Here is a 19091-nt window from a genome sequence, read left to right as displayed (position 1 = left end):
CTCCAAACTCAGCCTATTATAAAATATATTTCCTGAAGGTTTCCTTTTTGAAACCTTATTCTGCACAGAAGAAAATGATGTGTGAAACGAGTCATGAAGCTGATCATTAAAAGTTTGAGATTTATCAACTAAGATAAATTTCTGCACATACTAAGACACATTTCTGTACATATTAAGACACATTTCTGTACATACTGACACATTTCTGCATATACTGACACATTTCTGTACATACTAAGACACATTTCTGTACAACAACTGGCATGAAGATCAGCCCTGCAAAGCCCCAGCTGGACAACACCTGCATGGCACCAAACCTCAAGGCCTTCTGTGCTTCACAGGCAGAGTTTGAAAGCACCTTCAAACCCATTCAATACACCCACCACCAACAGGAGTCACACAGTGATCTACCAGTGATGTTTCCTCCTAACTTTGAGTGAGCTTTTATCAGAAGAGCCTTCTGACAACTTCCAAGCCTGCTGGTCCATCCCCACTTAAGCCCAGGGCCTGATGTACAACCCATCCCTGAGCCCAAGCTGCACATTGCACCATTCCCACTGTGTGACCATGAGGTCCCTTTGGAAAGAGGAATTATCAGGTCAAATTCAATGGCTGAGAAGATTTATTCAGCCAGTCTGGCAAGGCTGAGGTGAAATGAGAATTGCCCAGGGAATAAAGAGGAGGAGGAGGCAGAAGCACCAAATGCTTTCATAAGATATCATTTGGTGATTGGTGCTGGGAACAGAAAACTGGAACGATTGGGGAAACGAAAAAGAAAAAAGGAAAAAAAAAGAAGAAGAAAAAAAAAAGAAAGAAAAACCCAAAGGGAAAATCAGAAGTAGGAATTTTAAACAGGAAAAGCATGGCGTCAGGACTGGCGGAAGATAACAGAGTGCTCTGCTGAACACACAAACAAACACAAAATAACAGAGACAAACTGGCAAAACATTCCTCTGGCTGAGTTAACCACTGCTCTGCTACACTCACAGGTCTCCAACCAACACTGTCATTTTGTCACCGCTCCAGCATCCTGCCCTGCTGATAAATTGGAGTGGAAGGGATCTCTTTGCTGTTAAAGGGGCTTGGTAACAAAAGAGCAATGGGAGAGAAATGTCAAGAGCAAGATGAGTAATAGTTCCCCTCCTGTTAAATGAGGATAATACCTCTGACCTCGCCATGAAGTACTTTAAAACTCATTAGGAAAAAGTTCTAGATAAGGGGTAGAGCAAATCACTGTTCCTGCTGGCTGAGCCTTCCCCAGAGCAAGGTTCTCCCATCAAAATCACGTCCAAAAGATGATGCAAACAGAGGAGATGACTGATTCCTCCCAGCCTCGGTGCTACAGTCAAATCCTGCAGCCCAGAGGAGCAGCAGTGCTCCTTTCCTTCCCAACCCTGCAGCAGGAAAGCCAAACCCCAGGGACAAACCCCAGCCATGGCCCTGCTCCTCTCGTTAGCCATGCCTGCTGCCCCCCCAGCAGCTCCTCAGCCAGGCCATGCTGGGAGTGCTGAGCTGTGCACAGGCTTGGTTGGCTTTTAGTGAGGTGGCTGTCACAGCTCTGTCACTGCCTGGCATGGGGTCTGCCTCCCCTGCAGCTCCTCCTGCCTGCTAAATGCTCCTTCTCTCTCACCCTGCAGCTCCATGAATTGTCCCAGCATGTCTAAGCAGACCTCCCAGCTCTTCTCCCAGCACAGCAATGGCACTCCCCATCTTCTGGAGAACTGGCAGATGCCAAGAAAAGATCTAATGGCAACGACTGCTCGTATAATTAAAGTTTGGGTTACTTTAAAAGTCTCAAATCATCTGAAGACCTCAGCAAATTGCCCTGAAGAGATCTGAGCAGCAACCCCCAGCTCCACTGACAGCCATCAAGCAGGGATGAGGACAGAGTCCACGATCCCCTGGGGAATGTGGAGTTTGTTCCAGTGACTCTAATTGTTCCTAACACACTTGCCCAAATAGCACAGCATTCTCAGGAGATGAAGAGAGGAGGGCTGTTTATACCACATGCGATAACTAAACAGTGCTGGAGAATTATCTTATCTTCCCATCAGGATTGGGATACGGAGGGTTCCTTTGTAAAGCCCAAACGAGCCCCCTGGAAGTTTTCCCAAACATTGTTTTCCACATGATTTTATCCACGGAAGTTAAAGGGCTCTCTTCAAAGAATGGGAAATGTATCACTTGTTTCTTTTCAGATCTCTGCAAGAAATCAGTCCAAACAGAGAAACCAGTAGAAAGCTGAGGTCCCTCTCATGTCTGCAGAGGGCTCAGTCACTCACACCAGTGGCCATTTTACAACACCAGAGCCTGAAATTTCAGCTGTCAAATACCAGAACCCCATTCCCCATGACAAGAGCTGCAGTTGTGTGCCTGGACAGATCCCCAAAAACCAGGCTGCCACATCAGGAGTCAGGACAGGGAGTGGTGCTCAACCTGTTCAAGTTGTGGCAAAGGCTTGGTTGATGGTAGGAGAGCAAAGGTCTCCTTGGAGGCCTCTGCTCCTTGGTCCTCTGACACCTGGCCACATGCTCCATCGTTTTACCTTCCCTGTAAGACTGTTCCTCATCTTAATTTAAGAAAAAACTAAAATTATATAGGAAGAATCATAAGGGGAAAATAAACAGAGACTTTAAAAAGGTGCTGGTAGATTATTAGGAATAATTCTTTCCTATCTACAGCACTTAAACCCACCAGCTCATCACATCCTTATAGTACTATGTGACTTCCTTATCTCCATATTTATTTTTTTTTAATCTCCATCTTGGTTTTTCTCCATTTTTTTTTAAGAAAAGAACAACAACACAACATAAAATTTACCCCTGTCACCAACCTTTCAGGTGTTTTGGGGGGACAAATTTTCAAGAGTGGCAAACATCATTTATCTGTGTGCATCCTCCTGATTTCCCATGGATTCCCAATCTTAGTGCCACCAAGTACCTTAGAAAGCTTTTAGTCTCCCTCTCAGAAAGACGTGGGAAAAAACAAAATAAAAAAGGAAAAAAGAAAAAAATAATAACTATAATGATGAAGAAACAGGAAAAGCCATTATATACAGTAATAAAAAGACTGCTTCCCCCCCTCTTCAAAACACACTCATATTATCTTAGCAACCAGAGCAGCAAAGCAGATTTTACCAGAGGAATTGTATAACCATTCCTAAAGAAAGGGGAAGGGGAAAGCATTTGTGCCTTGCTATATTTTATGACGTGAGAGCTGATATGATTTGTTGAAGCTGAGGCTGCACACAGAGAGCCAGAGTGAGGTTCACACTCATTGTTTTTGCATTTTGGTGCCTATATGCTGCAGGGCGAGGTAGTTTCCTACTGCTGGTGTTTGAAGGGCCTGAAACCATAATAGCCTCTCTGTAACATTCCCAAATGTTGACACGTTTGGTGCCTGTTTTGTCAAGTAAACCTTTGCAATCTCCTTCAGAGTTGTCTAGGGTGCACTAAATTAGTTAGTTGTTCTTGCACTTCTACTCAGTACTTTCTGCCTGCCTTAATAAAAAGCCCTTCAGGAGAAATATATATATATATATATATACATTAAAAAAAAAAAAAAAAGCCCACAGAAAAGTCTTTCTTGCTATATAAAGAGCACACTCAAGGCTCAAGCCCTTGGAAATGCTCTGTGGCTCTCACATTCCATAACTTGGGAGGTGGGAAGGGTTAAATGAGATTTACAACCCTTCGGAGCAATTACGCAGCTCTGCAATTTAATGGTAATTCCAGAAAGAGCATCTCTGAACAAGACAGACATGTTGGGAGAGCCACTCACAGGAAGCTCTTCAGGCAAAACATTACATATGCTGTTAATTAGGGTCATTGACTCCTCTGCTCCACGATCTTATCAAGGATGCTGAGGCAGAGTCAGCACTCCCTGCTCAGCCCAGGAGTGCAGGAGAGGACCGGAGCGGGATGGCTTAGAGAGGGACATCCATGGGCTGGGCCCTGGATGGAGAACCAAGCCCTGTTTGAGTTCATAACACAGGTTTTTGGGGTTTTTTTTTCCCCGCTTTTTTATAGCTGAAGGACTGTGGGCACCAAGATCTTTGACCAAACCAAGTTTTGCTTGTGCAAGCTTTTTTTCTTTTGCTTTCATCTCTTGCTGGGCAGTGAAAGCAGCTTTGCTTTCTGCCTGTCAAGCTCCAGCAAGCTGCTAAAATGCTTGAGTGACAAACGTGGCAGGAGGAAGTTTCAGGCCAAACAAAAATCCCTTTTCCTTGTATTTTCACCCCTTTTATTGCTCTGAGAGGGTGCTGTTTACATAGGGGTTCATAAAACATCACCACACAGCTTAAATTTGGGGCCCAGGGTACCTGCCAGTTCTCCTTGCAAGCAAGTTTGAGCCCTAATTGCTGAGACTGGCCTGCTGACTGCTTAGCATCTGAATAATGAATTACTTATCTTTGCTGTTGAGGCAGAAATGTATTAGGCATTACTAACTCCAGCCTCAGATTCTTTGACTTGGTTCCAGCTGTAAACATTCAACAGGAAGAGGTTAATTTTTTGATTTGGTTAATATAAATACTGAAAGGTTCCTTGCTTCACTGTCCCACATCACTGCAACATACATTCTGTAATTAGAAGCATATTTTTGTGATTTCAAGGTGGATTTTGCCAAACCAACAAAAAAGCATCAAACTCTGACATTTCTGCCAAAAATACCCACTGTATAATTTATGCCAAATCAACAACAACAACAAAAAAAATCTTCTTTTGTCCTTCCCAAACCACACTAAAGAACAGCCTGTTAAGAAGTCCAAATGTTAAAGTTCAAAAAAAGCCCTTTATTATACAGCTTACAAGATAGGGAGGGAAGAATAACAAACCCAACTTGATGCCACTTCTGCAGGATGGAAGCATCAGCATCTCTGTCCCTACAAGCAACAGGATCTCTCTTTAACTCCCCTTATCCCCCCCTTCTCTGCCCCACACACACTTCTGCCTCTTTCTGCTTTTTTTTTTTTTTTTTTTTTTTTTTCCTAAAGCTTACTTAGCATCTGGAATGTGTAGGCAGCAATCCATGTGTTTGCAGTAAACTTTGAAAGCTGAGCCAATGAGGACCACATGGGCAGGTATTCTGGAAAGCAAATCTGGCTTTTCAGGGCAGTAATGTAAGATCCCCCCCCCCCAAAAAAAAAAAACCTATTGGACACAGCTGAATTATGAACAACATGAAAAAATAAAAAAAAAACCCCAAACAAACAGAAAAAAAACCCAAAAAAATTAAAGAAAGAAAGAAAGAAAAAGAGAACTTTTTAGTGGTAATCAAGCCTTCCCTTTCCCCAACTTGAAGAAAAATTTTAATTAGAAGTTCAAGCATTTGGTTTTAATTCAGTCCAATGCACAAATGGTTTATTTCCACACAGCATATTTTCATAGTCTATGAAACAGCCTGCAACTAGGAAGCCATTACTGCCAGTGATTACAGCTTTTACATGCACTTATTATACTTTTGGAAATGGTGGCAGAATGGATTCCCTGCATTTCTCCCTGCAGATGAGGGTGGAGCCATGTGCAGTTAATTAGACAGGTTTGGTACAGACAATTAGCAAACTTTTTTTTTTTTTTTTTTTTTTTTTTTTTATTCTTTTTCTTGTTCTTCAATAGAGAAATTCAGTAGTCTTTACGTAGTCAGGCTGGATGTTAGGAAATGGCATTTTGCCAGGGCACAGAGCTCTGAACAGAATTTACTTTAGAACATCTGCTAAGTCTTTAACTAACTGCACCAGGACTGAATCTTGTTTGGATGAACATTAGACAATAATGTTCAATCTGGCACCAGCAGACACCCAGTGATTCATTGCCATAGTAACCACTAATGCAAAGGTTCCCTAAAATAATAATTTGTTATTTATAGACATAGCAAGGATGCTCCAGAGCTCCTTTCAACTGGCCAAAAATTAAACAGCTTTTTCCTCTTTTGAATGCAAACCTGCTGCTTGAAAGCTCAGTTTTTTGATGGAGAGGCATTGAACCTGAAGGTTTGGGCTCTCAGCAGACCAGTGGCCTGGTCCCCAGCAGCTTTGCCTGGTCCCACCATCCCCATGGCAAAGGGCAGGCAAGGTGTGAGGGGGGCTCCAGAAGAATGTAGAAATTAGATTATTTGGAGAATTTCTTAGGCAGGGTTGCTTGGGATGAAGGAGGTGTGAGGGAGAGCTCAGCCTGTAGTTATATCTGACAAGGGTTTGCACTCAAGTGTGAGTAGATGTGAAATACTCCAACAGGAACAAGAAATTCAGAGCTATCAGCTGGCATGTTGGGACCAAGGAAGAAAATCACAGGGATTTTGGAAATGGTGAGGGATTTATTCATTATAAAGGGTCTTCAACCACCTCTGCAGAACAACTTTACTTCCACTGCTAATTCTGCACTTCAAAACTCTGAGGATGGAGCTTAGAGAGTGGTAGCACTGTGAGAGCTTCCCAGATACAAACCACTGGGGTTTGCAGACCAAGCAACCCTCTGGGCTCAGCTCCTCTGTAAGGTGGGTGAGACCAACCACCTTCTTGGTCTCCAGAAGCCAACCTAAAAGACAAGACTTCTTGCACAGGTTCAGAGCTCCATAGGAGCCAAGACCTTACACAGAGGCAAGAAGCAGGAGGCCCACAGCAAAACAGTCCCCAGGGCAGCAGAATCTGGGGAGAGAAGCTTATCCACTTTCCAGCCATTTTTGCAAAAAATTCTGATGCATTTCCTGTAGGCTACTGTCAGAGAGAGGCTATAGGACTAGCTGGGCCACATCCCAGATCTCGTCTGTGTTCCCAAATACTTAGCTTATCTCTCTGTGTCATGGAACTGTGATTACATAGCTTGAGGGCCTAAAAATATTGCCAAAAGCTTTAAAAAGAGAGACGCAGTTTTATTTTTTTAACTGCACTGATAAATGGACATGACTGGACAGATGGGTGTTGGGGTAGCACCCAGGTGGTTACAGCAAATCTGGATGAAGCCCCACTCCTGCCTGACCTGGGTCTTTTTTGCCAAGGTGCCTGTCACCTGCATACAGAAGATCTGACAGAGATGGTGGCAGGAGAAGCAGCAGCAGAGCCATCAGAACAAACTTCTTTTGGCCACCATTTACCAGAACTGGATGCCCTTAGTCCTGGCACACAGTGGTTTTGCTCACAAGCATGGCTTTGGGTCACCAAATGGGATTGGAAAGCCAGCATCAGAATTTGGGGGTATGTTTTTATGGGCCCTTTGCACAGCCAAGTGGGGGGCACCTCGAAGGGTTGCAAGGGTGACTGAGCCGTGTCCCAGTGAGTGTCCCCAGGATGGATGAGCTGTCCATGAGCTCCATGCAGCTTGTCAAAAGCCCCTGAGACAGCTTCCATCCGAGGGATCTCCCTGCCAGGGAGTTCAGTAGCAGGCTGGAGGGGTCAGGCACATTGCACTTGGCAGGGGAGGTGGGGAAAGCAGCCAGCGTGAGACCTCTGAGCAAGTTCAACAGCGGAGAGGTGAGGCAGGGACGTGCCTGGGGGTGGCTACCACACGTCTGCAAATGGCAAGGGAGAAGGAAACCAGACAAGAGCCCTGAGTCGTTCACCAAGCAAGGGAAAGCGGGGGGCTGCTGTTGTCCCTCTCGTGAAAACCACGGTGAACCCAGGAGCCACTTCAGAGCTGAAACCCGAATCTGAGTGCTGGCGGCACAGAGCTGCTGAGCTACACCGGGAGTGACCTTTCACGTTACCTCGAGTACTATTTAGACTGGCTGAGCTTCCCTGGCCTAGCAGCAATCACAGTCTCCATCTGCCCACTCCAAATGAGAGTTATAGCGTGTGCTCCTGATGCAGTCTCTCGGGTTTGTTTTTTTTCTTGCAAATCTTGACTTCACCCCAGCAAGGGCTCCTGTCTCTAACCAGGCGCTGTCAAAACAACTCCAGCGGGGAGATAAGGGAGAGAAGACTTTGAAGAGGCTCCTTCCTGCAAGCTGCTTGCTATCTCCCCAAGACATTTGTCAGCATCCCCTAGGAAGGGCAGCAGACGTGGGGAAGCCAGGAACCATTCCCCCTCTTAAGCCTCCAGTCACATCACAGCACAGTATTTAAAATGCTTCGTGAATCCCAGATAAAAAGCGAGCGATTAACGTCTAGAAGAAACCTCTGTTTTCTATCACCAGATGTGGCCGTTTCCCATCAGGCCAGTTATTCATTCATGGAAGGACAAATATTTCTGTCCATTTTTCCCAGCTTTCTTGCTCCTCTTGCTCTTCACAGCCACCTTTCTCCTGATTTAAATTAGGCCGTGGCTTTGGAGCATGCCCAACTCCAGCCCCGAGAGAAAACAAGATTAGAGAAGGGATGCGATTCATTTGGTAGTTTCCCCTTTCTTACATCTTGCTTTGGGTCAAGCAGCATCAGACAAAAGGTGGCAATCAATAGCCTGGTTCTTCACAAGGGGACACAGTCCAGGGCACTGTTTGCTGCTGTGGTTCCCTCCCCTCCCAGCCAGGCAGCTCCCTCTATCAGAAAAACAAATCGTGCCCAAACTGAACCACTTTCTGCCATCAGGGAGAAATTCTCCCTTTGGCTGGGTGAGGCGGGTCATTTTCATGCCTCTTGGCTGTTTGCAAGAGGTTTGTTGGGAGTATTAATCAATAGCCTGGCTATAAATTATTCTTAATTATTATTAATCAATTATTAGATTGGCAGCGCTGCCCACGGAGCTCACCCGGGGCTGCCATCCTCCTCCACCTGGCTGAGGCTTTGGGTCTGATTTCTTTAAAAAAAGCAAACCAAGTATTTTTGAGAATTTTCAAGTTTCCCCCCCTGTGAAACAAGGGGATTTGGAAATATATCCACCCCATTTTTCTAGATCCTTATGAAGAGAATAAGCCCATGAACCACGCTGAACACAGTGCTCTTATTTTCACCTTGCTGTTGGGTTATTTGTTAGGCTTCAGCTGCAAAACCCCCTTGTGTACCTGAGATGGGGTAACAACAGTGCTGCCAGGTCCCTTGGGAAACCCAGCATCTTCTCTGAGGACTCTCTGCTGAGAAGGTCCCCTTGGACCACTGAGAATTCCTCCCAGCCAGCAGTGACCACTGGTTGCCAGCCCGCTCAGCACCCACATGGACAACCCAGCACCCAGCACCATCCTTGAGCCCTCTGGCTTTCAGAAGCCCCAAACACATTTTCTGAGTTCCAAGCAGAACTGGGCCATGACCTCTGAGGATATCAGGATGGAAACTCAGCAGCTCACTGCCCAAAGCAACCCGGTGGGGGTAGGTTAGGGGAAGATGTGGCCATCACCACCAGTGGCAGCAGAGGTGACAAAGGGGAGATGCCCAGCATGGGGGTGAGGATGGGGGGGGAGGTCACAGCACCTGAGCCTCAGCATTTCTTCCAACCCCACAGCTTCTCCAGCTGAGAGAGCCACCAAAGCTGTTACCCTTTTCTTATTTTAAAAACGGGCAAACAAAACACAGGAGTAAGAGCTATTAAAAATAAAAAATTAAAAAAAAATACTGAAGTCTGCAAAGAAAAAAAGCCTCCAGCACTCAGCGACTTTCTTTCCCTGCAGCCCATTGTTAAGCTGGGGCCTGCTGTCCCTTTCCCATGCCAGCAAGAGATTTGCCTGGTGCCGGCCAGTTCTTTATCCCACTGAGCAATTAATACAGCTTCCCTCAGATAAACATGAGCTTGTTTAACTATGTCTCTTGATAGGTCCCAGCAAGGCTTGATAACATGGATGGTCGGATGTTGTCAGGCCGAAGGAGTCAGACATGCTGGCAACAACCTTTTCCCTTTCAAAGCACACATGTTTAGAAAAGAACGGGCTGTGGCTGTTGATGGCAAAGCAGGGCTGAAATCTCCCAGCAGCAGCAAACTGGGATCCAGCTGGGAGCTGCACCCTGCCTCAGCCTCCCCAAGAGCCAGGCTGGGCCCCTCCTGGGCAGCTCTGCCAGCCCCCCGAGGTTAAAAATCACTCTTGGGGTTGTTGCCATGGAATGAGGTGTGTTAAAAAGCATGGTTTAAAAGCTCCTGCTATGATTCCTGCTGTAACTAACAGCTGCAGCAGAATGAGAAATAAAAAATAATAGTTATTTTTTTCCTTTCTCTTCTGTTTTTAAACCCCCAGTATGTGTTTATGTCAGCTTCTCAAAGGCCTCAACTGAACACAAGCCCTGGTTTCTTAATTTAGTAACTTTTTTTTTTGCTTTATCTTAAAGTCCCTTTGATTTGATAGTGCAAGAATCTCAGCAGTCATTAAAAATAAACTAATTATCTTTGCTGGGTCTTGGGATCAGGACAGTGACAGTGGCACAGCAGTGGTAAAACTCATGTGGAAATGCTCCCTTTCTGTAGCAGGACTGCAATCCACGTTCCTGGCCTTTGAGATGTCCCCACTGCCTCCCCCAACAGACAGATTTGGGGATGATGAATGTCATCCCCACTTGATGCTTGTCCCACTGCAAGAGGATGGCACAGAGGGACCTGGTCAGGACTTTCAGTGGAAACTTCCAGTAAGATAAACTGGGATTTGGGGACACTTCATTGATGCTGCTTTGGGCTCTCTCCACTCCTCTACCCACTTCAGGGGTCCTGTGCTCCTCCTGCCAGCCCTTCATGCCCAAGGCTGGGTTAGCTCTGCCCTAAGGCCAAACACTCCTATCTCTCAGCTTCTCCTCTCCCCTGCTGAAGACATCCTTTCCTTTCCCATCTCTTTCTTGGAAACTCCCCTGTTCTTTCCATAGTCCCTCTTTCCTTCCTTCCTGCTTGGCTGCAGACACCATTCCCCTTCCCCAAAGGACCAGTTCTTTATCTGTGGAGCAGGATACAGGGGGAGCACAGCCTTTGGGCTGCACTGATAGATACTCTCTTCCTCCCCACCCCATCCTGTCCTGGCCACTTCCCTCACTTGCCCACCCACCTCTCACCTCTCCCACTCACACTGGGATGTGCTCTGAGCAGGGCAGCACCCCTGTGGCAGCTCCTTAGCTCCTGCCTGGGAGATGGCACCCATGGGTTGCTAAAGGGACCCACGGGAGCATTCATTGACACCTTCCTGCCCTGGAGGAAAGCTCACCTGACCCTGCACAGAAGGAGCCATCCTGCACCTTGGTTCAACTGAGGTCTTCAGCATAAAGCCAGGGAGCTGCAGGCATCTGCTCAACAACAGCGTAGCACAAAAAGAACCCAAAACCACCACAGACCCCAATTACAGGGGCAGAGCTTGCTTCAAAGCTACCCTGAGGCAAACCTGAGCAGGTTTATTAAAACAATAAACCCCCAAACAGCAAAGTACAGGGCAGCACGATCAGATAAAAGGTGAGATCTGTCCAGCTACCAGACGTGTGTGCTAAGTCAAACCAAGTCTGAGAGCCATCTTGCAAGTCTCCCCAAGAAAAGGTCAGCCCATGGCACCAGGAATTAATCCTGTGATAGGTTTGAATTTTTTTCTCTTGTGGTCACAAATATATTGCTGGCACCTCTCCTCTCTGCTGGCAGTTTTGTTCTGTGTTATTTCAACATCTCTATTGAATCGCCAGATTAAACAGGTTCACACTTGCAGTTTGCAAATAACATGGTCAGCAGCAGAAGTAATGAAATTCAGTAACCCCCAAATTAAAGCACTGAGTGACCTTCATGGGGTGGTACTTGATGATGGAGAAAACCAAGGATTATGTGGCACTGCTTTGCAGCCAGCCACATGTTTAGGAGGAGCAAAGAGGAAGATGGTTTACACCAGCTTGTCTTCAGTTTTTTCCTCAGTTTTTCCCTGTGGCAAACCACTAAGATGTTCTCAAGACAGACCAGAGCTGCACAAGTAGCAGCATTCCCATGTCCAGCTGACACCCAGGGGACAGTGGGCTCTCCAAGTGAGTTCTCCCCCCTCCAAGGCAGGAGTTGTGTCAGCAGTACACCCCTTTACATGGCTTTCCTCCAAATGGAAACCCCTCTGCTCTAACTAACTGCTCTCTGCCACTGCCAAATGCACCTTGCTCTTTCCTTCTGTCTACAGCAGACTGGACCATAAATGTGTTACTCTGAAACTGTATTAGTCTATTTGAAAGGTAAGAGATAAGATTTGTGACCCAGAACCCTGGGAATAAAGTCACTGAACTGGAAGCACTCTTTTTTTGGGATGAGTACAGCTGCAAGCCTGGGAAGGGCTGGGAGCTGAGTGGTCCATGAGACTTTATGGATATTGAGGGCTTTAGTCCACCTCTGCTCACACCAGGCATACAAAGCCACAGCCTTTCTAGACCAGAAATCCTTTCTGCTTCCAGATCTACACCCCATCAGCTGTCATGAAGGTGAGGGCACTTGAGACCACCTTCCCAGGCAGGTCAGAACGACCTCCAACTTCATTTGTAGCTGCTTTAATTTTTTTTCTAGGAGATTCTTGCACAAACCAGTCCCAGCAGTATCTGAGCAGAGCCTTCTGCAACCCTGCATGACTGGAGTGGAGCATTACTTAAGGAAAGAGCAAATTACAGATTGACTATTGCTGCCTTTCCAAAATGTCTTGCATGCACACAGTAATATTTGGCATTCCAGAGAATTAGCCAACCAATCCTCCTTTGCCTGCCAGATGGCCTTGCATTAGCCTGATCCTCACTTGACAGCTAGAGAGCAGACAGAGGCCTGGAGTACAAAGTGAAGAGCCTGGAGTAGAAAACGAAGCTGCTTGAGTCCCAGCTCGACGCCCTTCCCGCAGCCTGAGCTGACATCTGAAACAATCTGGAGATGATCCTTTGATTCCCTTAAACCATGAAGGATGACTCCAGACTCCCTTTTGTGATACAAAGCAAAGCAGAGTTGATCCCAGGCGTGTAATGCCAGAGGATTCATTTAAAAGCACCTGCCAAACCTCCACCCTGGCTTCACCAGCTGCCTGGTGCTGACCATCTGGAGATCTGGGTATCCTAAACGTGACACAGGAGTTGTAAATCTTCCCATGCACAGGGCCATGGTTGCCTCTCCCTGTGAGAACTGTGCTGCAGTCATGCCTTTCCTTTCTCTTCTCCTTGTTACACCCCAAAGAGCTAAATATCATTTAATAAGGCTTCACCCTAAGCCTTAAATACCTCCACTTGGAGGACTGAAGCTGGGTCAGTGAGGAGCCTGATAGGAGTCATGGTGCTCTAACCCAACCTATTTATGTGGAAGTCATTACAAGGGAGGTGGGGAAGAGGGGCTGGGGACCTTTCATTGATCAGATTATTTTTAGAGAACAGATTTCCCTTAATGGCTTTATGGTTCCAGTGAGAAGAGCAGCTGGTGACAACGTTTCCAACTCTGAGTCACATCACAGAATCTCAAGGCAGCAGAAAGTCCTACGAGCCCTGGACAGTTGTCCCACTGAGCAAGGTTTTTATCTTGTCTGGGCACCTGGTGTTGTCAAGCCTGGCTCTAAGGAACCAAACCTTCCAGTAAACCTTAGGGTGGACACTGGTGTCTACCTCCTGGAGGAGCTGGAGCTACAAAACTTCTGTCAAACATTCCCAATCACAGGAGAAGAGGAAATGTAAAAAGGTGAAAGCAACATTCCAACAGCTGATGTGCTACCAGAAGGAGGCTCGTGTTTTCCTGACAACTTAAACTCCCTTTTCACATCACAGAGTTAATTCTTCACCTTGGTCTTCCTGTAGGAAATAAAGCAGACTTTTGGCCCACTCACACATTTGTTTTTCTCCCACTAAGAATCCCCATCCATTTTTCCATCCATTAATCAGTGTTCAAGCAGTAAAAATGGAAGAAGCAGTTCTGAAAATTAGTCATAAAATCAGCTTTGCACATGGATTTGGCCAAACCTGCATGCAGCTTGCAGGGTGCTTGACTCTGCTGGCCTTTGGGTTAGAAATCAGGGTCAGATTTCTGCACGTCTTCTGAGGGCACCATTCCACTCACTAATGTGGGATGGTCACACCCAGACAGCTTGCAGGATTAGGTCAACAGATACTCATTTTTTAATTGTTAAGAAAGTCAGCCCTCAGGGAGAAGTATTTGTAAAAGACTGTTGAAGAAGTATGCAGGATTAACAGAAAAATCAAGAAGGGCAACTCAAGAGAGGAGAGTCATTCAAAAAAGAAATAAATAAACTAAATCTTACAAAAAAAAAAAAAGAAAGAAAGAAAGAAAGAAAGAAAGACCAAAAGGATGCTGTCCATTATGGAATATCTCCCTGTAATGGCACAGGGCGAGGCACTTTCAGTGGGGTTATGCATTTTTGGGCAAGTTGGGGATCTGAGTCACTGCTTTCTAAATCCTTCTGCTCACCCCCTGCCTATCAGGGCATGCAAAATCACTGAATGGGCCCAAATGTCTCTGTAATCAACATCTGGCTCCAATAAGCAGCCCGGTGGTCATGCTTTAACAATGTTTGTTCCAAACTAAATCTTTAACTAAACATTTTCTAAAAAGGGGTTTTGATAGTGGAGTTGCAATAGCTAAGAGGCTGTTCATGTTTGTTTTTCCTAGAGATCCCAATTCCCTAGGTTTAACTCATCCTCACACATTCTTTTGGGGCTGAAACTTGGTGAAGCAGAAGAGATCTCTGACATTAGAAGGTAATTTTATGAGAGCATCACTCTGGAGATTTTAACCTGCAAACTCAAGATTGGCAGAGGTACAGAGGAGATGGCATGTTTGGGTACTCCCTCCTCTACATCCAGGATAGGCAGGACAAGAAAAACTACAATAAGGAAGATTCAGGATAGATACCAGGACAATTCTATCAAGGATTAGAAGGGTCAGGTAGAATTTCCACGATGTTTGCGAGAAAATGTTGGATGCACATCTGCCAGACAGCAATTCCACCCTGTGATGGGGATGGGTGAGTTGATTTGCCTGGGTATCTTTTAGGCCATGTAGAGTGTGATGTTGCCCTGGGGACAGCAGCAGAGCCACGTCACCCATGATCACCCCTCACATCAGCTCGTGCTATCACCTGCAAGGGCAATTACCAGCCCGCTGAAGATTACAGGCCTCTGCAGAAGAGACATCCAGTCTCCTCTGCTCATATGGCTATGAGCCACAGTCAAGACCAGACTTGCCCATCATCCAGGTTGTAAACTCTCTGCACAGGCCAAGTTCTCCCCCAGTCTAGACAGAGGAGGCAGAGCAGGGCACAGCGTGCGGCGGCTCCAGCCCCGCTCAGCTCGGAGCCTGAGCTGGGAAGCCCATGGGTGGCAGGCTCAGCAGGCAGGAGGTTCCCCTCCTGACCCCTCTCTGAGCTCAGGGGGTTTGTGGCCATCACATGGGGGGCCACTAGCTCCATTTCCAGCCCTTGGGAGAAGAGAAGCCTGGGGGTACACCCATCCCACTGAGCTGCGGGTTCTGTGTCTGCCCTGACAGTGACTCCGCAGGTTCCCTGATCCCATCCTCTCACTGTCTGCATCACTGGGACACAAACGTTTCCTTTGCTTCCTAAAGCACTTGCCATCCTTGCCAGAGATACTTAAAACATAAAAGGGTAGCCAGTTCCAAAGCAGCTGCTAGAAGTCTTGTCTGCATCTGCTGTCACCAAAACAGATGGAGCAAACGCCCTGGTGCGGAGCAGCGTGGGGCAGGACGGGTGTGCAGCTTCCCCTCCTGTCCCCACCCTCCTTGGGGATGCTCAGCCTGGTGGCACCTGGAGACCTTCCCCTCCTGGCACTGCTCTGCTCTAGTCCTCACAGCTGGCCCAAGGGAGGAGTAGCCAGCAGATCCCCTTTATTTCCTAAAGCTCAGAAAAGAGAAAGTTATGAAAACTCCTCTTCGGATGCCCTAATATCCATTTGTCTTCCCACACTCCTGCTCATCTCCTGTTCCTCCCAGCTACCAAATGCAATCCCAAAACTAAAACTGGCTTGAAAGCCTCCTGTGTTTTACACCTCAGCCTCTCCACAAGGCAATCCAAGGTGAGATCCCACAGACCCAGTTATCCACCCCAGGTAATGCTGCGTGTGTTCTTCTGGCCCTGAGAACCTTGACTGGAAATGTTGAGGTTTTTTCTTCTGTAAATTGTCCCTTTCCCACTCCAGGGCTGTTTCCTGGCTTTGCTGGCAGAAAGGAAGGACACTCTGAGAAACACAGATGTGGGGTCTGATTCCCATTTAGGACAGAGGGCCCCTTTACCCTGCTCCAGCGACACACAAAGGCTTCCATGCAAATGGGAACCAGGCTCTTGGAGCTCTGACTTTGAACAGGTTATATTCTTACCACTTTAAACAAACTTTTAGGGGAGGGGGGCAACTGAGTTTTAACCAGTCCAATATGGCAGGGGCTGATGTTTTAGGCCTGATCTTTTTCTCATCCAGGGAGGACCAGCCTTTCCTGGGCACTGCTGGAGACGAGCTGGAGTGGAAGGGTCAGGCAGCCAAGTGCAGCAAAACAGAACCCTTTTTTTTTTTTTTTTTTTTTTTAATTGGATAAATATAAAGACACTGTATATGAACAAAAATGAAGCATGTTCCACAGAGGATTTTAAAGCTTCCAAAAATATTCCCTCAGCCCTTGCCAAAGGTAATACAGCCAGACTTTCCATGGAAAGCATCATTGTGCACCGTGGGGTTCAAGGAGGTCGCTCTGCTTGAAGTGCACAAACAGCCAGCGCCCTGTCCTGTCCCTCCTCTCTGCACACATGCTCTGCCACCAGGAACAAGTGGCCTTTTTTTTTTTTAGGAAAAAAAAAAAAAAGAAAACAACTTTCTTCCCTCAAAGGTAGTATAGAATTTACCCTCACTGTGCAGCAGTAGCAAGCTAGAGCTTGTATTTACAAGAAGCCCCCTTAAGAGGACTTTGAGGGCTGTTTATAGAAAGTCCGGACATCAACAGGTTTGCTCAGGGGGTTCTGCATTTTTGGAGACTTTTCTAAGCCCTGCTTTCTTCCTCATCCCCAAAGCAATGGCTGTAACAGATCCTGCAGTAAGGAGGTGGGAAACTCGCTGATGAGAGGTTACTGCTAACACAGGCATTACTACATGCTTCTTGGAGGGCTGGAAAATAACCCTCTTTTCTAAAGTTGCTGCCTTCCACCTAATTATCCCCAAAGCTTTGACTTGTAAACACCTGACCTAATTCTTTCCATGGGCAGTTTTTTAATAACAGAAATTCTTCAAAAGTGTCTTTATGATGCATCACACCGTGTTACCTTGTAAATAAGCTCTGCACCAACCCAGCATTTTATGGTGAAACAAGAGAAAGACACTTAGTCACCAAATACTCAGCATTAGGGAGAGGCAACACAGGGAGGCTGGCAGAGCTCAGTCATCCACATCTGAAAAATCCATGTCTGAGTCCCTGCAGGGGAAAAAACGTCCTTAGATCTTGTCCTAAGGACAGGATTATGGGCACATATATTTCCTTTCACATCACAAAGCTTTCTAAAGATATATATCAATGAAGCTGCACAACGTGCTCAACCCATAGTTAGGGGGTAAACAGAAAATTCAGGATCCCTGGGTTTTCTCTGCTCAGCATCACCAGGCTGGACACAGGGCACACTACAGGATGAGACCAACCATTTGGATGCACTTCTGTAGGAACACGTGGCAAAACTTGGGAGCCTCTCCTGCGGATGAGCAGGTTTCCCTGCAGCAGAGGAGTTGGGAGAGGAACCCTGATCTCCCCACTTCCCCTTCTCAAGCTCCATCCTGTGTCTTCTCTTGGCACTCCGGATCAGAGCTGATTTTGCAAATCCTCCCTATTTGCATTTTGGATTTGTATATATTTGTATATGACTATGCCCAAACCTGAAGTTGTTTCACATAGACTGAAATTAGTGACTACATCACGTGTAGCAGCTGGGCTGAGCCTTGCTCCAACAAAACCCAGAGTGACCCAGCACAGAGGCAGAGCCCAGAGAAGACCAAGGGGGAGGGAAGGGATGTAAAAAGAGAGATTCAGCCTCAGCAAGAGAGAGATTCAAGCCCCTGGCTGGAGGGAGGGAGTTAAGAAGCAGGGCTGGAGAAATAGTTGCCGAAAGCATTGCAACATGATAGAAGCTCTGCCGGCCTTTGATCTCAGAGCTGTTCTTGAACTGTCACTTTAATGATGTGTCAAAGACTAAAAAGAGTTGAGATTAAGAATACTGGAGCCTGGGGAGAAGGAGAAGGCCATTTGCAGCCCTCTGGGTCTTTGCTGGGTTTCTGGAAGCTTTTAGATCCTTACTGTGTGCTGTGCACCAAGGGAGAGCTGCAAAGCAGGTCAAATTTTCGAAGTCCTGCACCACGGTTTGCCTTAGAAAAAGCCTTCATGTTCCCTGCACGGGCAAATCCCTACCTGTTCTGAACGTGCACGTGCACGCTCTGCTCTAGCAAGTTTTTCACACAAAAGGCTAAAGTTGAGTTGTTTCCCTGAGTTTTCTCTGTGGGATGCTCTCCCCCCTTTAATGTGTCCCAAGAGCGATGCCCTGGCTGAACAGGGGTGGTGGCTCCAAGGTCTGCCCTAAACCAGCCTGAACTGCACCAAACCCTACACTTTTATCAGTCCACAACTGGCAGGAGGACATTTGGGCTCTTTGCAACTGCATATATTTCATTAATATCCCAGCCAGCTTTAATGGCATTACCATCAGGTTAATCTACTTTAGATTAATGAACCTCAGTTTCAGCCAGGCAAGCTAATTAAGATGATTTTCTTTGAACTTGTTCTAATGAATGTATTAATATCATTCAGGGCTTCTTTTGGAGCTACAAGCATGGCCATGTTATTCCTGAGAAGAGGCCAAACATTTTTTATTAGAGAATCATGTGCTGTGCAGAGCCTGAGACTGCCTTGCCTTTGTTTTCTGCCTTGCACCTTTCCATTGTCTGCAGAGAGAGCAGCCCTTTGCTTTGCAGATTTTTGCAGTGGCTCAGTACAAGTTCAGGAGTTCTCTGAACATGCTCAGGATTAGATCCATAAAAAAAAAATAAATTAAAAAGTTAAGGGCATTTGCTATTCACTAGCTTGTGTTCTTAAAAAAAACTTTATTTATTTAACTGTTACATTCCAAAGGAGTGATATTGAAACAGCAAAATGCCAAATGTGTCAGGGATGCTGGTGTTGCCATCCCATGAATTTTAGGGATCTCTGTTTCCTGACTGCCACTCATACACCTGATGGATGACACCATTCAATGCAGAAACATTGGATAGCACCTGGCATAAAAGA

The sequence above is a fragment of the Calypte anna genome, chromosome 10, assembly GCF_003957555.1.
Source record: "Calypte anna isolate BGI_N300 chromosome 10, bCalAnn1_v1.p, whole genome shotgun sequence".
Taxonomy (NCBI): Eukaryota; Metazoa; Chordata; class Aves; order Apodiformes; family Trochilidae; genus Calypte; species Calypte anna.
This window is presented reverse-complemented; position numbering follows the sequence as displayed.